Raw genomic sequence first — 24,516 nt, 5'->3', positions numbered from 1 at the left:
AGTAAGGAAATAAAATTAGGAGATTTAGTATTAGTAAGAGAAGGAGCTAGCCATAAGCTAGATAATAAGTACAAAGGAAGCTATAAAGTAAAAAGTATAGACAAAAATAACAAGTAAGAACGGGACTGTCTTCGGCTGTGCCGAAGACTTCATACCTTTCATGAATGGGGCTGAACAATAATCTTATCCCGTTCGTAATCTCCGAATAATCGGATGTATAAGATAAGAAATATATAGTGAACAGATCTGCATACCTTAACGATTTTTAAGATAAATATAAAATAAAAAACAGGTAGGTACTTTGTGTGAGGATGCAAAGTTTCTGGTTTTTTGTGGTCTGGGTGTAAAATCTATGGCGAATCACGTATTTCAACAATATATGACGTAAACGTAACTATTTGATGAAATTTGATGAATTTTGAAGCTTCTAGCCGTAAAAAGGGGGCAAAAATTGAGTTTATATGGGGTATATTATATATATACCACCGATCTCTATGATTTTCTCAGACAACAATATATGCTATACACGTAAGCATTTAGTGAAATTTGAACATAACTAAACAATTTTTAAGATAAATATAAAATAAACAAGTAAGGAAGGCTAAGTTCGGGTGTAACCGAACATTACATACTCAGTTGAGAGCTGTGGAGACAAAGTAAGGGAAAATCACCATGTTGTAAAAAGAACCTAGGGTAACCCTGGAATGTGTTTGTATGGAAAGTATTAAAGAGTATTTTATGAGGGAGTGGGCCATAGTTCTATAGGTGAACGCCATTTAGGGATATCGCCATAAAAGTGGATCAGGGTTGACTCTATCAAATGAATCAAATGAAAGGCGTTAATGAGTATTTTAAGAGGGAGTGATCCTTAGTTCCATAGGTGGACGCCGTTTCGAGATATCGATGAGAATTTTAAAAGGGAGCGGGCCTTAGTTCTATAGGTGGACGCCTTTTCGAGATATCGCCATAAAGGTGGACCAGGGGTGACTCTAGAATTTGTTTGTACGATATGGGTATCAAATGAGAGGTGTTAATGAGTATTTTAAAAGGGCGTAGGCCTTAGTTCTATAGGTGGACGCCTTTTCGAAATATCGCCATAAAGGTGGACCAGGGGTGACTCTAGAATTTGTTTGTACTATATGGGTATCAAATGAAAGGTGTTAATGAGTATTTTAAAAGGGCGTGGGCCTTAGTACTATAGGTGGACGCCTTCTCGAAATATCGCCATAAAGGTGGGCCAGGGGTGACTCTAAAATTTTTTTGTACGATATGGGTATCAAATGAAAGGTGTTAATGAGTATTTTAAAAAGGAGTGGGCCTTAGTTCTATATGTTGACACCTTTTCGAGATATCGCCATAAACGTGGACCAGGGGTGACTCTAGAACATCATCTGTCGGGTACCGCTAATTTATTTATATATGTAATACCACGAACAGTATTCCTTCCAAGATTCCAAGGGCTTTTGATTTCGCCCTGCAAAACTTTTTCATTTTCTTCTACTTAATATGGTAGGTGTCACACCCATTTTACCAAGTTTATTTCTGAAGTTATATTTTGCGTCAATAGACCAATACAATTACCATGTTTCTTCCCTTTTTTCGTATTTGGTATATAATTATGGCATTTTTTTCATTTTTCGTAATTTTCGATATCGAAAAAGTGGGCGTGGTCACAGTCGGATATCGGCCATTTTTTACACCAATACAAAGTGAGTTCAGATAAGTACGTGAACTGAGTTTAGTAAAGATATATCGATTTTTGCTCAAGTTATCGTGTTAACGGCCGGGCGGAAGGACAGACGGTCGACTGTGTATAAAAACTGGGCGTGGCTTCAACCGATTTCGCCCTTTTTCACAGAAAATAGTTATCGTCCTAGAAGCTAAGCATCTACCAAATTTCACAAGGATTGGTAAATTTTTGTTCGACTTATGGCATTAAAAGTATCCTAGACAAATTAAATGAAAAAGGGCGGAGCCACGCCCATTTTGAAATTTTCTTTTATTTTTGTATTTTGTTGCACCATATCATTACTGGAGTTGAATGTTGACATAATTTACTTATATACTGTAAAGATATTAACTTTTCTTTTAAAATTTGAATTAAAAAAAAATTTTTTTTTAAAAAGTGGGCGTGGTCGTTCTCCGATTTTGCTAATTTTTAGTAAGCAGACATATAGTAATAAGGGTAACGTTCCTGCCAAATTTCATCATGATATCTTCAACGACTGCTAAATTACAGCTTGCAAAATTTTTAAATTACCTTCTTTTAAAAGTGGGCGGTGCCACGCCCATTGTCCAAAATTTTACTAATTTTCTATTCTGCGTCATAATTTCAACTCATCTACCAAGTTTTGTCGCTTTATCTCTCTTTTGTAATGAATTATCGCAATTTTTCGGTTTTTCGAAATTTTCGATATCGAAAAAGTGGGCGTGGTTATATTCCGATATCGTTCATTTTAAATAGCGATCTGAGATGAGTTCTCAGGAACATACATACCAAATTTCATCAAAATACCTCAAAATTTACTCAAGTTATCGTGTTAACGGACGGACGGACGGACGGACGGACGGACATGGCTCAATCAAATTTTTTTTCGATCCTGATTATTTTGATATATGGAAGTCTATATCTATCTCGATTCCTTTATATATGTACAACCAACCGTTATCCAATCAAACTTAATATACTCTGTGAGCTCTGCTCAACTGAGTATAAAAATAGGTAGGTAATCTGTGTGAGGATGTAAAGCTTCACGTTTTTTGTGGTCTGCATATAAAAACTATGACTACGAATCACGTATTTCAAAAATATATGACGTAAACGTAACTATTTGATGAAATTTGATGAATTTTGAAGCTGCTAGCGGTAAAAAAGGGGCAAAAATGACAGTTTATATGAAGTATATAATATATATACCACCGACCTCTATGATTTTTTCAGACAACAATATATGCTATATACTTAAGCATATGGTGAAATTTGAAGCGTCTAGCTGTTAAAAAGTGGCAGAAATTGCGCAAAGTTTCTTAACTGAACAATCGGTTGTATGAGATATATACTATATATACCATCGATCTCAATGATTTTTTCAGACAACAATATATGCTATACACGTAAGCATTTGGTGAAATTTGAAGCTTCTAGCTGTTAAAATGGGGTAGAAATTGCGAAAAGTTTCTTATCTGAACAATCGGTTGTATGAGATATATACTATATATACAACCGATCTCTATGATTTTTTCAGACAACAATATATGCTATATACGTAAGCAATCGGTGAAATTGGAAGCTTATAGCTATTAAAATGGGGTAGAAGTTGCGAAAAGTTTCTTATCTGAACAATCGGTTGTATGAGATATATACTATATATACAACCGATCTCTATGATTTTTTCAGACAACAATATATGCTATATATGTAAGCAATCGGTGAAATTTGAAGCTTATAGCTGTTAAAATGGGGTAGAAATTGCGAAAAGTTTCTTATCTGAACAATCGGTTGTATGAGATATATACTATATATACGACCGATCTCTATGAATTTTTCAGACAACAATATATGCTATATACGTAAGTATTCGGTGAAATTTGAAGCTTCTAGCTGTTAAAATGGGGCTAAAATTTGAGAATATATATATATATATATACTATATATATATACTATATATACCACCATATATATACTATATATACCACCGATCTTTATGATTTTTTCAGACAACAATATATGCTATATACCTAAGCATTCGTTGAAATTTGAAGCCTCTAGCTCTTAAAATGGGGCAGTAATTACGCAAAGTTCCTTATCTGAACAATCGGTTGTGGGGGATATATACTATATATACGACCGATCTCATCAATTTTTTCAGGCAACAATATGTGCAATATACGAAAGTATATGGTGAAGTTTGAAGCTTCAATCTGTTAAATTGGGTAAGATATTACAAAAATCCTCTTTTTCTGAAAAATCGGTTGTATGGAGGATATATGCTATAGTGGTCCGATCCGGTCGGTTCCGACAAATGTCTAATCGGACACCCAAATACACCCGCTTACCAAATTTTATCAAGATATCTCAAAAGTTGAGGGACTAGTTTGCATACAAACAGACAGACGGACAGACGGACTGACGGACAGACGGACTGACGGACAGACGGACAGACGGACATGGCTAAATCAACTCAGCTCTTCAACCTGATTATTTCGGTATACTTAATGGTGGGTCTATCTATTTTCCTTTAAGGACTTACAATTTTCGGTTTCGTGACGAAATTAATATACCATTTCATTTTCATGAAAGGTATAATAATTATACGTTAATACCTAATAGTATAGGAAATAGAGAAATAATAGGCTATAAGAATAGACTTAAACCCATTTAAAATATCTTATTAAAACAAATAATCATTCCAATTTACCCGATTAATTAATAAAAGCAATTGAAAACAAATCTTTTTTTTTCTGCTTCATATTTCCATATAAATATTAGAAAATAATTTAAAAAAAAGCGGATTTTAGATGGGCCGACGCATTTAAAATCCGGCTATAAAATATATACAATAAATACAATAAGTAAAATAAGTAAAATAATCACTAAACTTAAAATCAAGGTCAGCAAATCAGAAGCAAAACAAACAACATCTTTCACTACAATATCAAAATACAGTAAAATATCAAAATCATTGAAAATACGACAAAGAGTCTTATACAATTGTTCACAAAACAATTATATAACCCTCTTTTTCTAAGGCGGATGATGTAGCATTATGCGTCATACCCACCTATGTAATACACTTGCGGCATTACGCATCATGAACTTTTATGCCAAATACATTTTAGTAATAATCATATTACAATATTATACAACATAAATTATTGAACTAACCCAGTGGTTAGCTAAGATCAAAGGAATGCCGAATATGAAACCCTTGTCCGTTCACAGATAATAAATTCTGCTTATTATTTACATACAACCAATAATGGGAATTAACCAAGTACTCACATTGATCTGCTGACTTTGCAAGCATACATAAAAACCTACATGTATGCATAGCATTAACCAAATTACTCGCATTGATCTGCTGACGTTGCAAGCAGGCATACAAATCTACATGTATAAAAAGCATCTATACAAACCTACATGTATGCATACCCATTACCAATATACATATTTTTAGTTTATTAGTATTAAGATAATTATGAATTGAATATGGTTAAGTAAATAACTATAAAAGGGAAAGAATTTATTTAATAAAAAGAATTAATGTTTGACTACCAAACTTTTCACATCTTTTATTCCAAATCAAACAACAACATTTATTCCAAATCAAACATTTGCGTTCAATGAAAATTCAGACAGGAAAAAAGTATTAAATATTGCTCAAAGCTCGCTTAAGATATAATGATAATGAGCCTAAAACGTGATACGCATGAAGGCAATATTAAACGCTACCAAATTATAAGCAAAACTCTAAGAGGATATAATGGGACGAGTACTACCCCACAAGGGAGTACTGGCTTGATGCGAATTTTGTCTAGCAGGAAATTTACTACTGGGACACCCGTTCCAATGTAAATGGTGGTTTAGTGCAAGCGTAGGCAGATTTGTAAATGCAAGTGTATAAGTAAGTGAGAGCGCATTGTTCGCGCGAACCAATTGATTTTCATTTCAGTCACTTGTTAGACAGCAACTAACAAAGACTTTTATTTTTTGATGAGCAATAATAAGCAAAGCGAACAATTTTCTACCAAAAAAATTGTAAGTACATTCATGCGTATTTTTTAAACATTCGCTGCGCAAACATGCGATAGCAACACACGATGTTGCTACGCCACTTGTTCAGCGACGACTAATGCGGCAGTTACCCACCGACATGTGCCGTACGTAAGGACGTTTGTCGTACGAAGCACGTTTGACCGAACTCTCAAGCCCGTAGGAATCAATGTGTGTGTCTGTGTACATGTACATAACATATTTGTGTGTGTATTGTTTACATATAAGCACTGTTGCCATTGACCATTTTGCATGTATGCTTATGGAAACATCAACTTTTTCCAATTTAATTTTTGATATTGTAAAAGGCCGGAATACATATTAAATAAGTATAAATAGATTACATATTTATAATCAGCACTTTTACATAATTATTTCGAATTATTTTCACAATTTTTCAAACTTTAATTAGGTGTTTTTGCATAAAATTGCAAACGGTTAAAAATTAGCGCACAAAAGTTTACTAGGCAACTCTGTCTAGTGAGAGAGCGATCAGCTGACACGTTCTTACGAAAAAAAAAATCAAAATTGTTTTGATTTCTACGTTCCGGGCTACGTACGTACGGGCGTTGCACGTCGGTGAGTTTTCGTTTACATTGCACACTCATAAGATAGGTCGAGTCAGCTGACACGTTTTTGGTACGTACGTTCGTGAGTAACTACTGCATAAAGGGGCAGTTACTCACGAACGTACGTAGAAAAAACATGTCAGCTGGCACGACCCATCTTATGAGTGTGCAATGTAAACGAAAATTCACCGACGGTCAACGCACGTACGTACGTAGCCCGGAACGTAGAAATCAAAACAATTTTGATTTTTTTTTCGTAAGAACGTGTCAGCTGATCGCTCTCTCACAAGACAGAGTTGCCTATTCAACATTTTGTGTACTATATTTGGACCAATTACAGTTATTATACAAAAAGGCCTAATGATTGTTTACAATTTTATTTATTTATTTAGTCTAGTAACAAATGTTTAGTACAGACACTTATGACTAAAATACAGAGACCAGCTTATATTAAGCTATGGAGAACACTAGCAAAAAGAATTTATATTATTACAGATTAAGTAATTTTTTAATTTAAGTTGAAAAGCGTATTTTGAGTCGGAGAAATCAATATCCAAAGCACTTGAGAAGCAATTAATTTCTGATAGGGCTCTGTTAATAGGCGCTTTTGAGATATAAACAGTTCTACTCAGCCATATGAAAAAGATTTCAAAGTGGCGGAGGTTTCTACAGGGAGTATTTAAGCATAGTTTTTCAAAAAGCAACGCGCAGTCAATTTTGCCCGTGAAAAGATCGAAAATGAACAACGAGGCCAAAAGAATTCTGCGATTGTTTAGGGATAGTAAGGATATTAGTTGGCAACGATACTCATAAGACGGGATCGGTTCAGAGAAACGTAATGAAATAGGCGCGAAGCGTATAAAAATTTGTTGAACCCGCTCCAGGCAGTTGATGTGAACTGCGTGGTAGGGCCGCCAAATGAAAGCCGTTTGGACCGCACAAAGGACGTATATAAAACTTTGAGTGTGTGGGGGTCAGAGAAGTTTGCGGAATGGCGTCTGACAAAAGCAAGCATTGAAAGCGCCTTAGAAATTTTGCAGCTGACGTGAGTGTTAAAATTAAACTTTGAGTCGAAGTATACCCCCAAGTATTTAACTTTAAGAGTCGTTCGAAGAAAGGTTTCTGCAATATGATAGGAGGTATGAAGTGGCCTCAGCAGTTTACCATACGTCACAGTGTGGCACTTACTTATATTAAGGAAAAGACGGTTCTTAACACACCAGATATAAAGCTTATTAATATCAGATTGAAGAACAACGACATCATTATAACAACTGATATCAGAAAAGATCTTGAGATCATCAGCATAAAGCAGAAATTTGGTAGATGAGAAACAAGAGCTAATGTCATTAGTGAACAAGATAAATAGTAAAGGGCCCAGAATACTGCCCTGGGGCACTCCAGAGGTGGCCCAAAATGATTTCGAATAAACACCGTCAATATTTACAACATTACTTCTGTTGTGTAGGTAAGATATAATCCACTGTAGGAACGTAGAGTGGAACCCATAACAAGCTAATTTCGCAATTCAAATTTTATGAGAAATTTTATCAGCGAGATTCGTTAATGTGGATCTGGCCGGGACAAAACCATGTTGATTGGTGCAAATCAGGTGCTTAATACTAAAGTAAGGCTTGTCATTGACAACACATTCAAAAAGCTTGGAAGTTGTAGACAATTTGGAAATAGGCCTGTAATTAGAACAGTTACTTTTGTTGCCAGACTTAAAAATGGGAGTGACGGATGCTTGTTTCCAGTCATCAATAAAAATACCCGATGCCAATGATATATTGAATATAATCATTAACGGTCGTACTAGCTGAATATAGAATAACTGAAAGATTGTCAACATCAGTTCTGGAGGAATTTTTAAGTTTTATAATCCCCTCAACTATGTCTGCCTCAGTGAGAGTAAGTGACCCAAAATTATTAGCGGAGGGAGACTTAATTAACTTGTGTATGTTATCTGTATCTTCCACAGTTAAATCATTATCTGTGATAAAGTTCGCCGAGAAGAAGTCAGCAAAGAGATTAGCAGCCTCATTAACAGAGTGGCAGTAACTGATTTCGGTATGCTAGATACGCTCTTCATGGAGTTAATGTAATTCCAAAAGTTCTTCGGATTGCTCTTGATGTTTACCTCAGAATTTCTGACGTTGTTGAATTATCCTAAAATTATTATATAAAATTGGACGTTACAAATAAATGAACTAGAAATTCTTATTCAGTATTTGTTTATGCCATTTGCACAATGAAAAATTGTAATTCCAAAAGTTGATGTTTGCATAAGCATTCATGCAAACTGGTCAATGGCAACAGTGCTTTGCTGTAAACAAACACATTGATTCCTACGGGCTTGAGGGTTCGGTCGAACGTATCTCGTACGACAAACGTCCGTACGTACGGCACACGGCGGTGGGCAACTACCGCTTAAATCATTTGGTAAGCAAAGAGCGCAACTTGTCTGTGTGAAGAGCGTAACCTGTTTGTCTGATCAATTGATCTATGAAACGCCGATGTCTGGTTTAGTGTATAACTGATATTGCGAGATCGGCTAATGACAAAGCGAAGGTAATTTTCACAAGTGTATGTAGTCAAATTAGTCCAAATCGGACTCCGTATAAGAAAAATACTTGATTCCTTTCTAATATGAGCAAAATTAGAGTAAAATTTTTCCAAAAACATGCAGTGCGTGTGTTTGTGAACTGTACGACCAAGCATGCTTTGTGAGTGACATTTACCACATATCATTATGCATCACATACATGCTGAATTAGATCGAATTGAGGAAAAACCAGCATGCGCTTGCATCCCTGCAGAAAATCGTGCAATAAGTCCGAAAGATCCCTTTTGTATAAATATGGGACAGAGACAATAGTCTACTAGCGAAATTTTTTTCGAAACTGTTAAGAGGGGAGGTCCCTCGACCCCTTTGAACAATTACTTTTTAATAATTTTTACATTTTATAACTTTACGTATACTGGCCTTCACCAATATTACAGACTCAGTGGGTCAAATAAGACGAAGGCTTACAAAGTGAGCAGTGACACCCTCCGTCCCCCTTCTCTCCCCCTCTGGTGTAAAATCTATAAATTGTTATAATTCAATATAAATTTTCTCCTAAATCAATAGTTTTTGGTATCTGGCACATACAGATCGAGATCTAAACAGTTTTGGAAAAACGATCAGTGGTCCTCTCCTTCTCCTCCCGCTATCCGCCCTCCTTCAATTGTTTTTATTAGCACGCTTTTATTAGCTTTACCTGGATGTTCCTTTGTAACTCTTCATTCGCTCCAACGCGGCTACTGCCTTATTAGCATGGTTTTATAATTTATTATTATTATTTATTTATTGACTTAGGATAATAAATTAACCTAGACAATGTTTAAAAAAGCACTAGCGACATAGGCCATCGGCTTTCTTATATTGTAGAGTATAAGTCTAAAGTTGTACATATTGGTAAATTGATTATTATTGTATAAATTATTATATTTCAAAATAGATTTTCAACTTACAAATAAACTTAATAAATTTTTTTATATTTTCTGTGGTTATATTTTCTAATATCTGTCTTGGGTCTTGTTCAAAAATCTCTTGCCTTAGATATTCTAGTTGGTGACAGGAATATAGGATGTGGGTGGGGGTAAGGAGTTCGGTGTTGCAAAAAATGCAGGTTGGTGTTTGTGCCTTTTCCAATAAGTGCTTGTGTGTCAGACGAGTATGGCCCAATCGGAAGCGTGTATAGATGATTAACTGTTTTCTCGGTATTTCATTTGGAAAGATGGGACGATAGCGCATGGGGTTAATTGACTTGTAGCTGTGTGAATAGGTTGTCCATAGGTCGTTTGCGGATTTTAGATGAATATTGCGTACTGCATTCTTGATGTCTGTTTTACTTGCGGAGTTGATTAGTTTAAGTGGTGATACTGTTGCCAGCTTAGCAGTGTTATCAGCGAGCGTGTTGCCGGGAATTCCAATGTGGCTTGGTACCCAAAGTAGCCTAATCTTTTGGGGGTAACGGATTAGTAGATTGCGTATTTGGCTTATTGTTGGATTGCTGTGGTTGATGTTTAGAACTGCTTGAAGTGACGATAGTGAGTCTGAACAAATCATGTATTTTGCATTTCTTACTTTTCCTAGTAGACAGGCGTTAAGTATGGCTGTTGCTTCGGCTGTAAATACTGAAGCAAATGATGGTAAAATGTTTGTCTGAATTGTTGAGTTCTCGTCAACGATGCTGCATCCAGTAGCACCTTGGTCTTTTGAGGCATCTGTGTAGAGAAATTTCCAGTCGGAATAACTTCTGCGGATGTTTAGGAACTCCTGCATAAAGACGATATTCGGAGTGTTGTCTTTTTTGTATTTTGCCAGTATTAAAATAACTGAGTTTGACTGTAGCAACCACGGAGGGCTTTGAGAGCCAGCGCATGTGCCCATGATGATACTAAGACCGAAATTTTTTGCAAAACTTGTGATAGCTTGCAGAGCTGATGGTTTTCTATTTAGCCGTTTACGTTTGAGACGATTTTTTATAAGGTTTTTTATGGGAGTTCCTTCTAGGCTTAAAAGTTTGGATGTTAGATTTCTAGTTGTGTATTTAATTCGATCTTGTATTTGTGGGAGTCCAGCCTCAGTGAGAATATTTATGACTGGAGTCGTCCGAAAGGCCCCGATTGCTAATCTAGCTGCTGAGTGATATACTGATGAAACTTTTGCGATATTGTTTTGTGTGGTATTTCCGTAGATTGGGAGGCAGTAGTCTATTTTTGAGAGTATTATTGATCTGACTATTAGGGTAAGGGAATTGGTATTACATTTTAATATAGGGTTGCTAAGAGATTTAATTATGTTTAATCTACTTTGAAGCTGCTTACATAAATGTTTTATATGATCGTTCCATGTGTATCTGTTATTAAAAACTAGGCCAAGGATGTTTAAGGTTTTGACGTTTGATATAGTTTGATTATTGATACTTATATCTAGATTGTTACAGGAGTGCTTATTGCAAATATGTAAATGTTTTGATTTTTCAAAAGATATTTTCGTTTTTTATTTATTTTTTTTTTATTTTCGTTCCGCTAGTTTTACACCAGTTGTAAATTACATCAGTTAGTTTGCGGAGCTCGTTATAAAAAGTTTGAGTGTTTCGGACTTTTGCAAATACATAAAAATCATCGGCATAAGCAACATGATTGAAATATTTATTGTTACGGATAATGACATTAAGTTTATTGTATGTTATTAGGAAAAGAGTGACGGATAATGGAGATCCCTGGGGAATTCCATTTTCGAGAGGGTAAAGGTCAGATATAGTGCCATTTGCTTTAACTCGCATCTTCCTATTTGTGAGGTAATTTCTGATGTAGTTGATAATATTAGGGCCAATCTTCCATTCTATTAATTGTTCGATTATCGAATGTATCCCAACTCTGTCGAAAGCTTTCTCCATGTCCAGGGCTAGCAATGAGAAGTGGTTTCTCGTCGATATAGAGTTTGTTATGTGTTCATCCAATGCTAGAAGGGCGTCGGTAGTTCCGCAACCTCTTTTAAAGGCTGTTTGGTTGTCTAATAGAAGCTTTTTGTTGTTTAAGTACCACATGAGTCTTCTCGATATCATTTTTTCCATTACTTTCGATATGCATGATATAAGGGATATCGGAGATATCCTTCTATGCGGTCTTTCGGTTTATTGGATTTTGGAATAGGAATAATGATAGAAGTTTTCCATAGTTGTGGGATCAAACTGTTTGATAATATTAGGTTGTAGAATTTACATAATTTGAGTTTACCTTCTGGAGGTAGGGTTTTGAGAAGAGGGTAGGGAATTTTGTCGATTCCTGGGGTTTTACCTTTCAGTGTTGAGAGGCATGAATTAAGTTCCATTAGGGAAAATGGAAGTTCAATTTGTTGTGCTTGCTTACTGGGTACGTAGCTTATAGGGACTGGACTTAGGTGGTGGGATTTGGATTGTATAAATTCCCTAGGGAAATTTGTGTCTCTGGAGGAGTCGGACCAGGCTTTGGCTAAATAGTTTGATATGCTAATGGGTGCGGAGAATGTGTCCCCTTCCGCGGAGTGTATAACATGTATATATTTTGCGGTTCTATTTCCATATAGAGAGTTAACTTTATCCCAGAGTAATTTGGTAGGAGTTTTAGGGCTAATTTCCTTAGTGAACTCTATGAAGCTATTTCTTTTAAATATTTTTACCTCCCTTTTGAAAAGTGCATTTGCTTTTTTATATTCAATTATATTTTCTTTGGTCGGATTTCTCTTGGCTAATTTCCAGAGGTGACCTTTTCTTCTCCTGAGAGTAGTTAGGTTTTCATTCCACTAATATGTTTTGCGAATGCCAGGCCTTGTATTGACGATTGGTATAGAAGATTTTGCGCTTAAGTGTATTTTCTTGAGAAGTAAGGCAGCTGATTTATTAATGTTTTCAGGTTGAAGGGTTAGATTTTCGAAGTGGCGAGAAATCGATGTTTGATATTTTTCCCAGTTAGCTGAGTCCAGTTTGTATATAAGGGGTTTCCCTAAATTTGGAGTGTGGGGGTAACAAAAGAGTTTAATTGAAATGGGCAGGTGGTCACTACCATGTGGATCCTTGGCGATATTCCAAACGGAAGCTATGTTCAAAGGGTGGTCTGGCGTGTTGAAAAATGTGTGGGTAAATTGTCATTCAAGATTATGAAGTTACTGTTTTGAACAAACTTCGTGGTACTTCTACCGGTTTTGTTGAAGCTTGGGGAACCCCATAATGGGCTCCAGGCATTGAAGTCTCCCAGAAGTAGCACCGGATCGTTAAAGTTGCTAACGAGTTGATGCAGATCTTGTTCAGAAATTATATCTCTTGGGGCTATGTAAAGGCTTACAACTATGAAGGTCAAGTGCGATTTAACTTTGACAGCCATGGCTAGGATATTTGTATTGAAGTTCACTTCAGTGTGTTCTATAGTATCATGAACTAGAATTGCGACCCTTCTTTTAGAAACAGAATCTAAGGCAATATCATTTTTGGTGTAGATTTGAAAGTGTTTAGGTATAAAATTTGGGTGAGGATTTGAAGTAAGATGGGTTTCTTGGAGGGCGATTAGCTGGTAGTTGTTGCCTTTTATTAGTAGAGTGAGCTCATTGTAATTATTGTGGTAGCCATTAAGGTTCCATTGCAGAACGTTAAGTACCATTTTGGGCAAATGGGTATATATATAGGAAGCTCAGCAATCGAAATTAAAGAATTTCGATTGTAAGAATTTCCTATATGTCCATTGAGTGTTGATTGTCAGAACTCTCAGTATCAGCAGTTGCGGATTTTGAGAGTGTTATTTCATTTACAGAATACTGATTAACAGATTTATTGAGAAATTGATTTAGTAAATTTGTTTGGAAAGGTGAGAAAGAATGTTTATTGTTTTTTAAAGAATTATCTATAGAGAAATTAGTTGTTGGGATGTTGTTGGAGAGTGTTTTAGAAGTTAGAGATTTGTTATATTCAGTGGAGTCATGCTCAGTGACGGCACTATCAATGGTATGTTGACTATGAGTAGAATTGAGAGAATTGCTCGAGCTATTGTTGTCTTTGCTAATGGATTGTGTTTTTTGTTCTTGGGGTTTTCGTTTTCTTTTTTGTATTGCTTCTTCTAGTTTCTCAGCAAGTGAACTGTACTCTTTTTGCGCATTATTTATTGTTTCCGTTGCTTCACGAAAAGAACATTTGTTTAAGGTCTTGTATACTAAAATGTCTTTTCTTTTTAAGTATGTGGGGCAGTTTTTGTTATCCGAGCGGTGTTGTTGTTTGCAGTTTATGCATTCGACCTTTGAGCAGGGAGTTGGTTCGTGGGTACCGGATGAGCAAACGTTGCATTTGGACTCGGATTTGCAATGTTTAGAAGTGTGGGCTATAAGGAAACAATTTTTACATTGCATTGGGTTGGGGATGTATGGTTCCACTTTAATTTTTAGCCATGCCACATTCACCTCTTTAGGAAGCTCATAACAATTAAATGATATAATGTGCAAAGGTGTATTTACTGTTTTGCCATCTTTAACTTTGGTGATCTTTTTGCATTCGGTGACATCTTGCTCGCGTAAACCATTTACAATTTCGTCTTCACTAAGGTTAACCAGAAAACTGGAGTAGATAACACCTTTAACAATGTTGAGTGTTGGGTGAAGGGATACCGTTATTTCACACAGGTTAGATAGCTTAGAGGCCTTGAGGAATTTCGCTGTTTGTTGGTTGTTTTTTGAGAGAATAAGCAGATCTCCTTCTCTATTAAATGAAATTGATAGCGGTTGTTCAGTGGTAATAGATTCCAGGGCTTTTTGTATCAGGAAGATATTAAAGTCTCTTAGTTTCTTATCACCATTGCTTTTTATTATCAAATATTTAGGACAAGAAGCTGTCTTTGAAATTGCATGTTGAGTGGTTTTCTTTAAAGGGGGATAATCGCGAGTATTATTAATGTTCAGTGTTCTGCGTTTTGCAGGGGGTTGGTCACCAAGTATGGCAAAATAGTTTTGGTCTCCACCTCCCGGGTCGGAAGCCATTTCGGATCAGATTTTTTATAGATCTGTACTACACACGTTAAATATTTTAATAAATTAAAATGAAATTACGCGGCGGTAGTACGAAAACACGAAATGGAAAAGGGGCACTAACAAAAGCACTACTTTATATAGCGGACGAAGAATTTAAGAAAGAGCGCAGTAAGCACGTGTGCACTGTTCGGCAATCGATTACTCACTGCATGGTTTTATAATTAACTTCACCTTATTTGTAATCCCGTTAGGGTCATATCCAGACCCTTCCGGGATCATTTCTGGATGGTTTTGTGGATCCGTCCGGGATCCCGTCGGGGTTATTTTGGGACATTTTCGGGACTAATCCGGGATCATTTCGGGATTATTTCGCGATCCTTTGGGAACCCTTCCGGCATCATTTCTGGATGGGTTTCGGAATACGTCCGGCATCCCGTCGGGTTATTTTCGGGATCATTTTCGACCCTTTGTGAGATAAATTCTTGATGGTTTACGGGATCATTACGGCACTTTTTCGGGGTCATTTTGGGTCCCTTCCGGCATCATTTCTGGATGATTTTCGGGATCCGTCCAGGATCCCGTCGGGGTCATTTCGGGACTTTTTCTCTACTAATACAGGATCATTTGGGGACCCTTTCGGCATCATTTCGGGCCTATTAGGGGATCATTTGAGGACCTTTCCGGGATAATTTCTGGATAATTTTTTGGGATCCTTCCGCGATCCCGTCAGGGTAATTTCGGAACTATTAGGTGCTCATTTGCGGACCTTTCCGGTATCATTTCTGGATGGTTTTCGGTATCCGCTCGGGATACCGTCGGGGTCATTTCGGGACTTTTTCGGGATCATTTGGGGTCCTGTAGTATCGCGTGAAACTCACCTCACTTCAAACACATTTAACACTACAAACATTCGTTCATTGACCCAGATAACTACCATGAGTTCATTTGCGTTTGCCAAGCCGCCTAATGTATTAATGCGTCATACCAAACTGCTAAAGCAGGAATCATATTGACAATATGTAGGTCAATATAATAATTTGCTGACAAAGCATTCCTCACTCTGTGAGCTCTGCTCAACTGAGTATAAATATATGTGAAGCGCTATATAAATTTGCAACAAAAGACTAGTCGCGCTCATTTTCATCTTAGGATAGAAAACTGTTAGCGTAGAAAAATTATCAAGCAACCAGATTGTTGAGGAAGTTATTGACTTAGGACAATATTCGACCAGGCATACAAGAAATACCGGCAATCCAGGACTTGAAATTTATGAGGAAAACACAGTTGTCCTGAGGAACAAATTGGTGAAAAATTAATTGAATATTTACTGCAGTAGGCAAATTTAAAATAAAAATAAATACCCAAGTTCTCTAAGATCAAATAATTGCACTAACCAAAGAGGTTGTGCATGTGACAATACCGGTAAAAATAAAAATAAATTCTTCATAAAAGTCATGACGATTCTGTCTTGGTGGCCGCCGCATTAATCGCATGACAAATAAGATCAAAATATATTGTTGAAAAATAAGAAAAATATGGAAAAATAAGAAAAATAAATTAAAAGATAGACGAATTTTTGCATCCACTTTACTTCCGCTAACTAGCTGAACTACTACTACTAATATAAACTACCTTGCTCTTCCGTCAATCACAGCTCCTAAATTTCTGCATAATTAGTTATATATTTCATATTATAAATTTTCGTATAATTAGCAACAGATTTTTTTTGTACTAAGTTTAGTGTAACCCTAATAAAATGAAATAACAATGAAAAGCTGTTATTTAATAGAAATAATTAAAGAAATAGATATAAGTATGAGGTGCTTCAGTTAGGAAACCTAGCTTTTAGAGAGGCCATAATTTCAGGAAAAATATTTTTACTTTAGCCACAGGTAGAATAGGAAATACTAATAGGAAAATATCTTTTATTCTAAATAGAATAGAATATAGTAATAAAAAAAAAATATATATTTTTACTTCAAACTCCCATACAGAATAGAAAATAGTAATAGGATATATTTTTACTTTAACCTACATATATAATCCACAAGAATAGGTTTTAAAACAGTATAGTACGTTTGCAAGTAACCCCAATGGATTTGAAAAAAAAAAAAAATCAAAACAACCACACTATAGACATTCCAATTTACTCGTCAATAAAAATGTAAACAAAAAAAAAAAAAAAAAACAAAATATACAAATGTAAAGTCATGTTGGCATCAAGTTACGGTTACCTCATAATAGTTTGTAAACACATGCCGATTTTTCAGTGAGTCGATGCTCTTAAAGACCGGCTGTGCAAAATACACTTAAAATTCTGATATGTAAAAACAAATGTCAATAATACTTGCTGCAAAACATTATTCATAATCGTAAGCACTCAACAATAGAAAATTAGCACAAAGAAAATGTACAACAAAAAAAAAAAAAAAATGTTAGCAAAAATTACTCATCACAGTAAATACAAAAAAAAAAAAAAAAAATAGCAACAGTCAGCATATTAGCATATTATGAAAAAAATCGAAAATCAGCAAAACAGGCAGTGGATGTAAAGCAAATGCAAACGAATACAAACAAAACTCACATAAAACTCATAATATCAAGTTACCATTATGACATAAATTACAACTAAATTCAAAAAAAATTTTTTTATTTGGTAGCACCAAGCCAGTTGACTGGGTCATTCAACGTTAAATGAAACAACACGACACACTTATCACAGTGACATTAGAGTGACCGTCTATAATTAAGCATAAATTATATACGCTCACTTAGAAGGCCGATGGTGTAGTATCGCGTGGAATTCACCTCACTTCAAGCACAATTAACACTACAAACATTCGTTCATTGACCCAGATAACTACCATAAGTTCATTCGCGTTTGCCAAGTCGCCTAATGCGTCATACCAAACTGCTCAATCAGGAATCATATTGACAACATGTAGGTCAATATAATAATTTGCTGACAAAGCATTCCTCACTATTGAGTCATGCGCCTCTAGTATGTAAACATTAATGTAAGTATGTATATATGTATAGGCTAAGAACTTTTGTTTAAATAGTAATCAATTTCGTCAATAAAGAGAATCAGAAATTGCTATCCAAGCGTTCGACACACAATTATTTTTAACTTTTTTTACAGTCCCTTCCGGCATCAATTCTGGATGGTTTTCGAGATTCGTCCGGGATCCCGGCGGGGTCATTTCGGGAATTTTTCTCGACTAATACGGGATCATTTGGGAACCCTTTCTGCATCACTATTAGGTGATCATGACCAGAACCAAACAACCTGAAATTTCATTACAGTCCGTCCGCCCGTCTGTCCGCAAACACGATAACTTGAGAAAAAATCGATATATCTTTACTAAACTCATTTCACCTATTTATCTGAATTCACTTTATCTTGGTAATAAAAATGGGCGAAATCAGACTATGACCACGCCCACTTTTTCGATATCGAAAATTTCGAAAAATGAAAAAAATGCCATAATTCTATACCAAATACGAAAAAAGGGATGAAAATGGTGTTTGCTTTGGTTTTTTTTGGCGCAAAATATAACTTTAGAAAAAACTTTGTAAAATGGGTGTGACACCTACTAGTTACTTCGATAGCCTACTAATCGCCGTTGTGGGGTTATTTGGGTGGTTCTCGCTCCACGGCTGCGTGACCATGAGCGCTAGGAAGTAGTAGTACTCTAATACGGGTATGGCGTGCTCAATCAATAAAAAGTACTTATTCAAGATAGCTATATTTTATTTCTTCACAAGGGGAGGGACTTACCAGCGTATGTAGGATGAAACAAATTACCTGGGATTGTGTACAATGGGAAGATTATGGCAATCTGAAGTACCAGTATATAAGCGCGATGAGCATCAATTGGTGTGGCAAAATGCTGATGTTCTATAAAATGATGTAGTACGCAGCTTGTTCCATTGCCCGCACTTCCAATGATTAGTAATTCAAATGGGTGATGATTCCGGTGTATTGCTTTCTGCGTGTGAAGCTTAAGTAATCTATATTTGTAATCTGATTCCGTAACTTTATGCCACGAGCAGTTGTTTCAGTTTTCAGGGCAGCTTGCTTTTATTTGTATTACATATGCTTTTCAAACACGTTGTTGTTTATAGATTTTTGCACACCTGCAATTTAATTACGGATAAATAAATAATTTTTTATTCGCTTTCAAAGAACTTTTTTTTTTTATACGCAGAAAACCTCGATGAAGAAATTTTAAACCGATGCTGATTTGTAAAAATAAAAAAAGAAAAAGTGTATGATGGGCGCTTTGACAGCTGTCGGTAATGACGGATCGCCCCACTGCACATTGCGGCGAAGTCGTTTTGGTGGTTTTACGCGACTGAGGCTGCCACATGCCCATGAATCTTCCCAATGGGAACTTTAAAGCTAAGTGCAATTCATTGGCATAATAAGATGTATTACAATACAATCCACTGTAATACAGTATATGGCTTAAAAAATAAAATTCATGTATGTAGAAAAATGGGGGATTTAGACGTGTGCCAGCCTATTCCGCGTAACCACCTACCATATTAAGTAGAAGAAAATGAAAAAGTTCTGCAGGGCGATATCAAAAGCCCTTGGAATCATGGCAGGAATACTGTTCATAGTATTACATATATAAATAAATTAGAGGTATCCGACAGATGATGTTCTGGGTCACCATGTCCACATTTCAATCGATATCTCGAAAACGTCTTCAGATGTACAACTTAGGGCTACTCCCTTTTAACATACCCATTAACACCTTTCATTTGATACCCATATCGTACAAGCAAATTATAGAGTCACCCCTGGTCCACCTTTATGGCGATATCTCGAAAAGGCGGCCAACTATAGAACTAAGGCCCACTCCCTTTTAAAATACTCATTAACACCTTTCATTTCATACCCATATCGTACAAACACATTATGGAGTCACCCCTGGTCCACCTTTATGGCGATATCTCGAAAATTCGTCCAACTATAAGACTAAGGCCCCTTTCTTTTAAAATACTCATTAACACCTTTCATTTGATACCTATATCGTACAAACACATACTAGAGTCACCCCTGGTTCACCTTTATGGCGATATTTCGAAAAGGTGTTCACCTGTAGAACTAAGGGCCACTCCCTTTTAAAATACTCATTAACACCTTTCATTTGATACCCATATTGTACAAACATAATCTAGAGTCAACCCTGGTCCACCTTTATGGCGATTTCTCGAAAAAGCGTCGACATATAAAACTATGGCCCACTCCCTCTTAAAATACTCTTTAATACCTTCCATTTGATACCTATGTCATACAAACAAATTCCAGGGTTACCCTAGGTTAATTTTCCTACCTGGTTATTTTCCCTTATTTTGTCTCCAAAGCTCTCAGCTGTGTATGTAAAATTGGGATACACTCGAAATTAGCTTTCCTTACTTGTTTTTTATTTTAGTTGCTTTCAAAAAACATAAAATCACAAATAATGAGTAAACTTTTGTTGAAACTAACTAAATTTATTTATAACAATTAATGGCAAATTTGGCCGAAAAGGTTTTTGCATTTGCAGATTTAATCCTCATTTTAGATAAAGTACGTCTTATTCTGAACAAAAAAATATTAAATTTGTTACAAAAATATACCATAAAATTTTTTGTATTGTCTTCTATTGTATTTCTTATTTTATTATTTTATATGTTCTTTTATTTCAACTTAGTGTATTATTATTTAAATGCAACCTGACTGAAACGGAAAAATTTCTCGTTGTATATTAAACGAAAAACAACGTCCCAAAAACGATTTTGATTTTAGGTCAAAATGGCAACCCGCATGATAGCGGCCGTATTGCATAGGCCGTATATTACCTACTATCTATATATTAATACGCTAAAAAAATTGCCATACAATCAATTGACAGGCTGTTTCGCATACTTAGCATACGTAAAATCATATAAAAGCTATATGAATCGATTCGTATGGATCAGCCGCAGTGCATGGGTCTATTTTTGTTAACAAATATTACTCTCTTTGTTTATAATTAATAGAAAAAGTTTTTTGTACATTCGAACAATCTCTCCAAATACCGAAATTTATTTTCGTGATGAAAAAGATCTGTAGGACCAATTATGTAAGTGCTCTAAGACACAAAACTACAAATATTTCACCTACATACATATGCGTACGGGGCAAACGGTGAGAGAACTACTCCCTCACTCACTTTCAGTTCGAATAAAATATTGGTTCTCCATTGTTGCCACTTACCTATATTGGTCTGTACCAAAATCCTAAAAAAATTGCACAAAATAATTGTTAGCGAACAAAAAAACTTTAAAGAGAAGTAATTTTTAACCGGCCATTTTTTGGACAAATTATAATTACACGTAAATGCATAACAGATAGTTTGTTTTTTATATTAGTTTCTTCAAAAAAAAAAAAAAAAAAAAAAACATGAAATCACAAATAATGAGTTAACTTCTGTTTAAACTAACTAAATTTATTTATAACAACTACCCACCCAGCATTTTTTGAAATTAATAATCATATTAGAGCCTTTTTCGAGTCTCCAGCATGATCAAAATAAGCATATATGCGCTCATTTTCTAATCAGAAAAGACTCCCTCGTCGGGAGAAAATGGTATCCTACGCGCGATTACACTTGGTGAGCCTCTTTTAACCCATATTTCTAATCAGTAATTAGTCTTTTTCGAGTCATATTTACCATCATTTATGACTCTTGTGGGAATAATTTTTAAGTGTGTTTTAAAGCTTTTGCGATTCTTTCTCGAGACATTTAAGAGTATATTTGGAATCTTATTTTAATCATTTTTACAAACATTTGCGAGACGTTTTATGATCGTTTTTGAGGAATTTTCTACACATATTCGAGCCGTTGTAGAGTTATTCGTAAACTATTTTTGAAAACATTTTTTAGTCTTTTCTGACTCATTTCTTAGTCGTATTTATAATCATTTTCAAATCTTTTCCAAATAATTTTTTAGCCGCTCTTTCGGAGCAATCTTCGATCTAAAATTGCATCCGAGTAGCACTTTGTATCGCTGCGACACTACAGTTAAGCGCCAAGTAAAGAGAAGAGAAGAAATAACTGAAAAAAATACAAATAAGCTTTCTGCTATTTATGCACTTGCACATATTTCATTTTATTCTTTTCAGTGTTGTTGATGAAAGTATAACATAACATTAACAGTGTGGTATCTGATCACCACTATAATAACGATAACAATATGGGCAATCACACCTGTCTTGTTAGTTAGTTAGTTGTAAGTTGACAACTTTGTAAAAACATGTAAAAAATACCGACTAACGAGACAGGTGTGAATATCCTGAATATATTTAAAATGTAACAAATTTACGAATTATGTGAGCAACAACAAAGTAACATAGTAATAAACGTAGTATCAAAATATTAATATTGCAATTTTTATAACGAAATGATGCGCGGAGTCTTAGCATTCTCCTGTATGGGCGTGTTGGAGTGCTTATATTTCTGTATTCTATCTTTAGCGTGGACAAAGTGCTTTTGTAGTACACTGTTCATGCCCTAATTCGTGCATTTGAATTTTCGGTGGCAAATATCTAAGAATAAAAAAAGTCAGTTCACTTTCGATCCTTATATGTCTCTGGACCTAATCTTATCAGCCATTTACTTTGATGTATCACAAATTTAAAAAAATTTTATTTTTTGAGTTACATCTTTTTATAGTAAAATGTACTATATATATATATATGCAAATGTCTACCTACTCTTAATTGTTGTAACTGCAAAGCATTGTTCGGCACTTGGCTTAGTGCTGGTCCCCTCATAGAGTACAAGTACAAGTGTGTTGACTTCTTTCTGACAGGCACTCGCTTAAGTGAGCATAACGGGAAAATCTGGGTTGCCATTGTTGTTTCGGTTGAAAACGATCAATTAGGGTTCTGCGCAGGGACGTAAAATATTGAAACAGGGTTTATGTCACAAAAGTGTTGCTCCTGTTCCACAGCATTTAAATTTTTTTCATGGCGAAAATTGTTCAGTTCAGAGTTATTGACTATCATTCAAAATTTAATTTATTATACAAGGTTACTTTTCTAAGTATGAAAAGCATAGAAAAGGTAGAGTTTTTCAAATTATTGTGAAAAACTTTTTAAACTCAACAACAAAGTATATCGGTAAAATATTTTCTGAGATTTCTGAATTTCTGTACCCAAGTTCATTATATTTGTGTAATAAAAGAGTCTGGTAACAGCATTTTTAAACGAAAAAACAACAATGTTATTGCATAAAAATGTATCTAATAGTCAAACTTTCATTCACTCATATTTTTGCCCGTTTCTTTGGATTGCTTCCACTCACAGCACCGTTTTATTTGCGGGAGACTTTCACAGCGATAAAAATTAAGGCGGATTTACATAGACGCTTTGGTTGTGTTGCATCGATCTGAAGCCTAGGCAGGCCCATAATATAAAAATGAGACTCCTTGCCATTTTCTTCGCTTTGAAGCGATGAGAGTTGTAAATCCTCCTTTGAGAATTTCTCAACTTTTTGAGTCCTTTAACATTCAAAACGCAAAACATAGGAGCTGCCATAAATTTAACTCATCTGTCGGCGAAGCATCAAAATATTTACATAAACGATTTGGTTGCGTGCCTACGCTTTGACGACGCCATACGAAAAACAATCAAACGCCTTGCGTTATCTTTGCTTTGATGCGACCAAAGCGTTTATATAATTTTGCTTTATGCATTTGTGTAAACAGTCATAGAAGTGAAAATTTTCCTCACGGAAACATGTTACACGCTTTATATTTTGGCCTTTTTGACTCTAATTTAAATAAAATTTGCTTTCGGTATCTTTCCGCATTGTTGGAGGCTACAAATCTTCTATTATTTATATTTCCGCGGAAATATATGCAACTATTTCATCTGTTAAAACTACAAAGTTTTATTAAACTATCAAATGCAACTCAGCTTAAAGTACACTTAGGTATTAAAAATGCAACTCTAGACCTGAGATTTGCATCAGGTGAGCGAGGCTGTTTGTAATTTTGACATTTATCGCTTAGTTGACATACTGGTACTGTACACAATGGGTCCCCTTCAAGCTATAGGCAGCAGCCAATTCGTCGGAGAATATTTTTCTTACAGCTGCCCTGAGAAATTTGGCTGGTCCATCACTACTACTTTTTGCAATGAATTCTTTCTGAAGGTTTTTGTAATAGATAAATTGAATTAGATAAATTGATAATGTTTGATTGATATACATACACACATATGTTACCACATACACCCGTTTTAACTTACAATATTCAACGTAGTTTTCTTTTTTATATGAAAAAAAAATCAGCAAAATATGCCATTATTAAGTTTCAACGGGTATAAGTACATATGAATGTACAATGTTAAAATGCATCTTTGGTTTGAGTAATACGTACAAATTGCTTAAGCGTGTCCTCATTTTTTTTGTGTCTCATCATCAAATGTTACTAAATCGGCAACAATGGTCAAAGGAAGTTTTTTCGAATATTTAAATTCATCGAATGGTGTTATGTCTGCGTTGTATTTGCTGTTTTCAAGCTTCACAGAAATTACCTCCGCTGTAAGTTTGGTCAAGTCCTTTTTATTTTCAGCCGTTAGATCTTTTATT

General features: G+C 35.3%; 2 protein-coding genes across 5 annotated transcripts in view; both read left to right on the top strand.

Annotated features, from left to right (window-relative positions):
• Positions 1-24,516, top strand: part of LOC137236957 (protein anoxia up-regulated-like) — a 1,647,042-nt gene that overhangs the window by 580,173 nt on the left and 1,042,353 nt on the right. The gene's annotated exons all lie outside the window — the stretch shown is intronic.
• LOC137236955 (uncharacterized) overlaps positions 1-24,516 on the top strand; it is a 151,026-nt gene that overhangs the window by 123,064 nt on the left and 3,446 nt on the right. The gene's annotated exons all lie outside the window — the stretch shown is intronic.

Source organism: Eurosta solidaginis, chromosome 1 (assembly GCF_040869045.1).
Source record: "Eurosta solidaginis isolate ZX-2024a chromosome 1, ASM4086904v1, whole genome shotgun sequence".
Classification (NCBI taxonomy): Eukaryota; Metazoa; Arthropoda; class Insecta; order Diptera; family Tephritidae; genus Eurosta; species Eurosta solidaginis.
This window is presented reverse-complemented; position numbering and strand designations above follow the sequence as displayed.